General features: G+C 59.3%; 1 non-coding gene across 1 annotated transcript; it reads left to right on the top strand.

Annotated features, from left to right (window-relative positions):
- Positions 1 to 5,251: 5,251 nt before the first annotated feature.
- LOC142796009 (small subunit ribosomal RNA) lies at positions 5,252 to 7,066 on the top strand. The gene has a single exon (XR_012893478.1). It is a non-coding gene; the product is annotated as a small subunit ribosomal RNA (ribosomal RNA).
- The last annotated feature ends 1,341 nt before the right edge of the window (positions 7,067 to 8,407 follow it).

The raw sequence follows: 8,407 nt of genomic DNA, 5'->3' as shown, positions 1-8,407 counted from the left end.
TTATTACGCATTCGCTCCAGCAGACGCTGTTTAGACTTTTTGTTTCCTCTTTTATCCTGCGACGAGGTGACGAGGTTTATTCGGTGCCCCGCCGCCCCGGCTGAAGTGATTTTTCCTGTCCCGTGCCGCCCCGGCTGACGCGGTTGGGACTTCGCGTTTGTTCGGCCGCCACGGGTTTTGGCGCACTCGCTCGGTTGCTTGTTGTTGCCACTTGTTGCGAACCCAGGTTTCTTGAGCGAGCGCGGGCGTTTTTTCTTCCTTTCTTTCTTTGTTCTATGTGTTAGCGAATCGGCCTTTAATATCACACGAGGACTCACAACCAACAATTTTCAGTTTGAAGTGTAAAAAATCTGCAGGTGTTGACGTAACTGACTTGCCCCGTACCCTTGAGTACATCCATGAAGTTCTCGTAGTACTACTAAATCGCATTATTCCAAGTGGAGAAATTCCCATAAACTTGCAAACCTCTACACGAAAATCGGTGCGCGTGATAAAGTTGAAAATTATCGTCCGATATCAAATGTGCCTTCTATAACACAAATTCTAGGAAAAAAAAAAAAAACACTTGTTCGCCGTTTTCTGCGCCGTGACTGGCAGCACTCCGGCGAAGCGAAACGGGGTCGATTCGAGCACGATATCGGCGTCTTTCGACGTGCTCGCCGGCGACCGTCGCACGAGTACGTCGCACGAGCGCGTCTGCCGGGGCGCCGTTTGCGAAGCCGACGCAAAAGTGGGAACCGCCGCTCGGATGATCGCCGCTTTCGGCAGAGTGAGTGTTGGCACTCCGGGGAAGCGAAACAGCGTGAATGCGCCCACGAAATCGGCGTATTTTGAAGTGCCCGCCGGCGACCGTCGCACGAGTACGGTAAACCGCGTCAGCCGGGGCGTAGTTCGGGACGCCGACGAAAAAGTGGGAAGCGCAACTCGGATCTTCGCCGTTTTTGCAGGAGTGAGTGGCGGCCCTCCTGCGAGACCAAGAAGCATCGATTCGTGCACGAATTCGGCGCCTTTCGACGTGATCGCCGGCGACCGTCGCTCGAGTAGGGCAAACCGCGTCTGCCGGGGCGGGCTTCGGGACGCCGATGCGAAAGTGGGAAACGCTGCTCGGATGTTCGCCGTTTTTGGCCGAGTGAGTGCTGGCACTCGGGCGAAGCCAAACGGGGCCGATTACGGCACGATATCGGCGTCTTTCGACGTGCCCGGCGGCGACCGTCGCACGAGTACGGTAAACCGCGTCAGCCCGGGCGGAGTTCGGGACGCCGATGCGAAAGTGGAGAACGCCGCTCGGATCTTCGCCGTTTTTGGAGGAGTGAGTGGCGGCACTCCGGAGAAGCCAAGGAGCGCCAATTAGCGCACGATATCGGCGTCTTTCGACGCGCTCGCCGGCGACCGTCGAACGAGTAGGGCAAACCGCGTCTGCCGGGGCGGGGTTTACGACGCCGACGCAAAAGTGGGAACCGCCGCTCGGATGTTGGCCGTTTTTGGCAGAGTGAGTGCTGGCACACCGGCGACGCGAAAGAGCGCGAAAGCGCCCACGAAAGTGGCGTATTTGGACGTGCTTGACGGCGACCGCTGCAGGAGTACGAAAAACCACGTCAGCCGGGGCGAGCGACCCACGGCGGTCTGGGTGCTTATCGCTGCTATTATAGGGGCACCCCGGCAGACGCAGAAAAAAAAAATTTTTTTTCGACCTTCTTTTTTGCTGGTCGAGCTCGGGTAACCCAGGTCGCAATGGGAGCCGCGCACGAAAGCGGCGTCGCGAGACGCGTTCGCGGTCGCTAGTCGCACGAGCTCGGCAACCGCGTCAGCCGGCGCGGAGTTCGGGATGCCGACGGCTAAGTGGGTACCGCTGCTCGGATGTTCGCCGTTTTTGGCCGAGTGAGTGCTGGCACTCCGGCGAAGCGAAACGGGGCCGATTCGGGCACGATATCGGCGTATTTCGACGTGCTCGCCGGCGACCGTCGCACGAGTACGGCAAAGCGCGTCTGCCGGGGCGAGGTTTGCGATGCCGACGAAAAAGTGGGAAGCGCCGCTCGGATCTTCGCCGTTTTTGCAGGAGTGAGTGGCGGCCCTCCTGCGAGACCAAGAAGCATCGACTCGCGCACGATATCGGTGTCTTTCGACGTGCCCGCCGGCCACCGCCGCACGAGTACGGCAAACCGCGTATGCCGGGGCGGGGTTGGCGACGCCGACGCAAAAGTGGGAACCGCCACTAGGATGTTCGCCGTTTTTGGCAGAGTGAGTGCTGGCACACCGGCGACGCGAAAGAGCGCGAAAGCGCCCACGAAAGTGGCGTATTTGGACGTGCTTGACGGCGACCGCTGCAGGAGTACGAAAAACCACGTCAGCCGGGGCGAGCGACCCACGGCGGTCTGGGTGCTTATCGCTGCTATTATAGGGGCACCCCGGCAGACGCAGAAAAAAAAAATTTTTTTTCGACCTTCTTTTTTGCTGGTCGAGCTCGGGTAACCCAGGTCGCAATGGGAGCCGCGCACGAAAGCGGCGTCGCGAGACGCGTTCGCGGTCGCTAGTCGCACGAGCTCGGCAACCGCGTCAGCCGGCGCGGAGTTCGGGATGCCGACGGCTAAGTGGGTACCGCTGCTCGGATGTTCGCCGTTTTTGGCCGAGTGAGTGCTGGCACTCCGGCGAAGCGAAACGGGGCCGATTCGGGCACGATATCGGCGTATTTCGACGTGCTCGCCGGCGACCGTCGCACGAGTACGGCAAAGCGCGTCTGCCGGGGCGAGGTTTGCGATGCCGACGAAAAAGTGGGAAGCGCCGCTCGGATCTTCGCCGTTTTTGCAGGAGTGAGTGGCGGCCCTCCTGCGAGACCAAGAAGCATCGACTCGCGCACGATATCGGTGTCTTTCGACGTGCCCGCCGGCCACCGCCGCACGAGTACGGCAAACCGCGTATGCCGGGGCGGGGTTGGCGACGCCGACGCAAAAGTGGGAACCGCCACTAGGATGTTCGCCGTTTTTGGCAGAGTGAGTGCTGGCACTCCGGCGAAGCGAAAGAGCGCGAATGCGCCCACGAAAGTGGCGTGTTTGGACGTGCTTGACGACGACCACCGCAGGAAAACGAAAAACCACGTCAGCCGGGGCGAGCGACCCATGGCGGTCTGGGTGCTTATCGCTGCTATTATAGGGGCACCCCGGCAGACGCAAAAAAAAAAAAAATTTTTTTTCGACATTCTTTCTTGCTCGTCGACCTCGGGTGACCCAGGTCGCAGTGGGAGCCGCGCACGAAAGCGGCGTCGCGAGACGGCTTCGCGGTCGCTAGTCGCACGAGCTCGGCAACCGCGTCTGCCGGGGCGGAGTTCGGGACGCCGACGGCTAAGTGGGAACCGCCGCTCGGATGTTCGCCGTTTGTGGCCGAGTGAGTGCTGGCACTCCGGCGAAGCCAAACGGGGCCGATTCCGGCACGATATCGGCGTCTTTCTACGTGCTCGCCGGCGACCGTCGCACGAGTACGGCAAAGTGCGTCTGCCGGGGCGGGGTTTGCGACGCGTACGCAATAGTGAGAACCGTCGCTCGGATGTTCGTCGTCTTTCGCCGAGCCAGTGCTGGCACTCCGGCGAAGCCGAACGGAGCCGATTCGGGCACGATATCGGCGTCTTTCCACGTGCTCGCCGGCGACCGTCGCACGAGTACGGTAAACCGCGTCAGCCGGGGCGGAGTTCGGGACGCCGATGCGAAAGTGGGAAGCGCCGCTCGGATCTTCGCCGTTTTTGGAGGAGTCAGTGGCGGCACTCCGGTGAAGCCAAGGTGCGCCAATTCGCGCACGATATCGGCGTCTTTCGACGTGCCCGCCGGCCACCGTCGCACGAGTACGGCAAACCTCGTCTGCCGGGGCGGGGTTTGCGACGCCGACGCAAAAGTGGGAACCGCCGCTCGGATGTTCGCCGTTTTTGGCAGAGTGAGTGCTGGCACTCCGGCGAAGCGAAAGAGCGTGAATGCGCCCACGAAAGTAGCGTATTTGGACGTGCTTGACGGCGACCGCCGCAGGAGTACGAAAAACCACGTCAGCCGGGGCGAGCGACCCACGGCGGTCTGGGTGCTTATCGCTGCTATTATAGGGGCACCCCGGCAGACGCAGAAAGAAAAAAAAAAAAAATGGGGACATGGCGTGCGTCACCGTGCGGCTTCGCAGCGTTGCCGAAGTCGCCGAGCCCTTCGACTGAGCCGAACGGCGGACAGGGAACGTTGGTCGGCCGTTCTAACCTGTCGGTGCCACGCCGAGACGTCGTTAAGGAAAACCGCGTCGTGGGCCTCTACTACGCCGTCGAGTCGTTGTACGTTTGGTGTCCAGCGTGTCGGCGGCGAGTAGCGGACACGTCGTTCACGACTTCGGTCTTTCGCAGTCGACGCGAACTTGCGGAGAGTCGTGGTGCCTCACGTTTTCGGCAGAAACCGCGGCGGAATTTTCCCGTGCGTGCGCGCACGACCTCGGTGCTGTGCCGTCAGCGTAGTGTTGCACAAACTCGTGGCCTACCCAAGGTGCGGTACGTTTGCGGCCGTATCCTCGGTGGGAATTTCGTGAGTAGGGTCGCAAATTCTACGACCTCGGCGGGTTTGAGAGCGACGTAGACTTGTGGCACGCTCAACGTGCCACACGTTTCGGGGCACACCCGCGGTGAAATTTTCTCGAGTACGCTCGTATTAGTGCCCAAGGAGGTCTGGGTACTTATCGCTGCTATTATGTGGGGGTTCTCGTGAGCGGCGTACGCGAAAGCGACCGGGTGTCTGATATGCGGCGGGCTTCGGCCTCGTCAAGCGTGTCCTCGGGTCTGCTCCAGGGGAATCCACGGCAGTCGTCTGCAGCCTCATCCGCTTGATGCGTTAGGGGCTGGTTGTCGGACGGTGCCGTTTTACCACGATATCGAGGTGTGTTCCGTGTCGTCCTCGGGCGATTCAGATGCGAAAGCGCCGAAGACGCGGGCGTGACCCGTCGTCTGGCGGCTTTGCAGTCTCGGCTCCGTTGCTAGTTCCGGCCGGTCCACCGACAGTGCAGCGGGCTTGGGCAACCCGCACGGCGCGACCGAGTCGATGCAACGAAAAAGAGCGAGCATGAACGTGCTTCTTGCCGCACGGCTCCCACTCGTCTTTCGGGAAGGTTGTGCCGTAGCGAGCTCGAACGCCGTCATCTCGGAGTGCAAAATAAGCGTGTTGGGGCGCCTGAAGGTGGCCTCCGCCGCACACAGACTGCGTCCGGCCCGCCGAAGGCGAGGACGGACGCGCAGTCGAACGATTACCTGGTTGATCCTGCCAGTAATCATATGCTTGTCTCAAAGATTAAGCCATGCATGTCTAAGTACATGCCGAAATAAGGCGAAACCGCGAATGGCTCATTAAATCAGTTATGGTTCCTTAGATCGTTTCTTCCTACTTGGATAACTGTGGCAATTCTAGAGCTAATACATGCAGTGAGCCTGGAGCCCTTTGGGTAACGGGTGCTTTTATTAGACCAAGATCGATCGGGTTTCGGCCCGTATTGTGTGGTGACTCTGGATAACTTTGTGCTGATCGCATGGCCACGAGCCGGCGACGTTTCTTTCAAGTGTCTGCCTTATCAACTTTCGATGGTAGGTTACTTGCTTACCATGGTTGTTACGGGTAACGGAGAATCAGGGTTCGATTCCGGAGAGGGAGCCTGAGAAACGGCTACCACATCCAAGGAAGGCAGCAGGCGCGCAAATTACCCACTCCCGGCACGGGGAGGTAGTGACGAAAAATAACAATACGGGACTCTTTTGAGGCCCCGTAATTGAAATGAGTACACTCTAAATCCTTTAACGAGGATCAATTGGAGGGCAAGTCTGGTGCCAGCAGCCGCGGTAATTCCAGCTCCAATAGCGTATACTAAAGCTGCTGCGGTTAAAAAGCTCGTAGTTGGATCTCAGTTCCAGACGAGTAGTGCATCTACCCGATGCGACGGCTCGGACTGAACATCATGCCGGTTCTTTCTTGGTGCACTTCATTGTGTGCCTCGAGATGGCCGGTGCTTTTACTTTGAAAAAATTAGAGTGCTCAACGCAGGCGAGTCGCCTGAATAAACTTGCATGGAATAATAGAACAAGACCTCGTTTCTGTTCTGTTGGTTTTTGGAATACGAGGTAATGATTAAGAGGGACGGACGGGGGCATTCGTATTGCGGCGCTAGAGGTGAAATTCTTGGACCGTCGCAAGACGAACTACTGCGAAAGCATTTGCCAAGAATGTTTTCATTGATCAAGAACGAAAGTCAGAGGTTCGAAGGCGATCAGATACCGCCCTAGTTCTGACCATAAACGATGCCAACCAGCGATCCGCCTGAGTTACTCAAATGACTCGGCGGGCAGCTTCCGGGAAACCAAAGTATTTGGGTTCCGGGGGAAGTATGGTTGCAAAGCTGAAACTTAAAGGAATTGACGGAAGGGCACCACCAGGAGTGGAGCCTGCGGCTTAATTTGACTCAACACGGGAAAACTTACCCGGCCCGGACACTGGGAGGATTGACAGATTGAGAGCTCTTTCTTGATTCGGTGGATGGTGGTGCATGGCCGTTCTTAGTTGGTGGAGCGATTTGTCTGGTTAATTCCGATAACGAACGAGACTCTAGCCTATTAAATAGGTGCGGGGTTCCCAGCACCTTACAACCTTCTTAGAGGGACAAGCGGCTCCTAGCCGCACGAAACAGAGCAATAACAGGTCTGTGATGCCCTTAGATGTCCGGGGCCGCACGCGCGCTACACTGAAGGAAGCAGCGTGTCTTTATCCCTGTCTGAAAAGACTGGGTAACCCGTGGAACTTCTTTCGTGATTGGGATAGGGGCTTGCAATTGTTCCCCTTGAACGAGGAATTCCCAGTAAGCGCGAGTCATAAGCTCGCGTTGATTACGTCCCTGCCCTTTGTACACACCGCCCGTCGCTACTACCGATTGAATGATTTAGTGAGGTCTTCGGACCGATGTCCGGCGCGGCCTTTCGGTTGCGCCGGTCTGTTGGAAAGATGACCAAACTTGATCATTTAGAGGAAGTAAAAGTCGTAACAAGGTTTCCGTAGGTGAACCTGCGGAAGGATCATTAACGGATTGTGAAGGGTGAGCGCCTCAGCTGCGTCTGCGCCCGACACTTTCTGCCGCTGACCCCGTTTGGACGCGGGGTCGGCTTTTCCCCACGGGGCTGCCTGAATGTGGAGCGGCACCCCGTGACAAATTGTTGCGCCCAGCGGACGCCAACACCGCGACCTTGGACGGTCGGCCAGGTGGCGGACGCGGGTACAAACGGCGCAACGCACTCATAGGTCGGCTTTCGACCCGCCACTGCACCGTGGCTCGAAGCGCTCGAAATGCGCGACCCGACCGCTGCGGGACCGCCTAGTACTGTAAACAGGAGCGGCGGAGCGCGAACGGCGAGTCGTGGTTACGTCGGTAGAAGGCGAGGCTGCGCGTTCCCGAAACGCCAGCCGAGTGCCCTCCCGACCGTTCGAGCGTGCAAGAACGAGACCCGACAATCGCGCGGCGACTGCCAAGTACGAGAGGAACGGCACAAGCGTCGGCGGTCGGTCAAGGAACTGGCGATGTGACGGGTCCGCTGTGCACCAGTGCATACCGTCCCGCCGTCCGCGGCAAGCGCCTCCGCGTCCTCGGGTGACGGAGGCTGCCGGTCGGTTCTTGCAGGCGAGGGATCTCGCTGGCACCGGTTCGCGTTGACGCGCGGCCGGTCATGGCACGGCGATGCGACGGCCGAGGTGCGCAGTACTCGATGGAGGAACCGCACGCTCCGATGACCGTCCCGCCCTCCGCGGCGTATGCGTACCGACCGTAATGGTTGCAGCAGCGCCGGCCGGCTTTTGAATTCGCCACACGAAACACGGTGCGAGATCGCGGTTAGGGGAGCGTCGACGTTGCCAGGCGTTTTGCTTGCTGCCGAGGGAAAGGCGGCACGGCCACGTCGCGCTCGTCGCGATTAGCGGGTCTGCGCGCTTTGGGAAGGTGCCGCAACGACTTGCCGAAAGAGGAAGCACGGAAGAACGAGGGACTTGGACGTCCCGACAATTGAACGCACTTGCGGCCAGGCCCTTGCTGGCTTCGTTCTTCCGCCTCGAGTAGGCTCGTACGCGGCTCCGGCGCCGAAAGTGGTCCTTGGCACCGACTTCGGTGGACGTGGGAAGTGCCGCGCAAGTACGGCGCGCCTGGCTCCACCTGTTGGCTAAAGTAGGCAGCCGGATCGGCATTTTGGTGTGCGGTGGCAAACCGTGGATGCGAAAAAAGCTTGTGCGATTTCGTGGAACAAAAAGCGGGGGTCCCCCTTTTTATGCGGAGGAGACCGACCCGCCTGCCGTGGTGAACCGCGACGCCACGGTAAAAACGGGAGAGGCTTGTCGATGGGACCGTGCATCCCGCGCTCCACGGAGGCCGGGAGGCG

This window comes from Rhipicephalus microplus, unplaced genomic scaffold, assembly GCF_043290135.1.
Source record: "Rhipicephalus microplus isolate Deutch F79 unplaced genomic scaffold, USDA_Rmic scaffold_1008, whole genome shotgun sequence".
NCBI lineage: Eukaryota > Metazoa > Arthropoda > Arachnida > Ixodida > Ixodidae > Rhipicephalus > Rhipicephalus microplus.
Note: the sequence above shows the minus strand (reverse complement) of the source record. Positions and strands in the feature narration are given on the sequence as shown.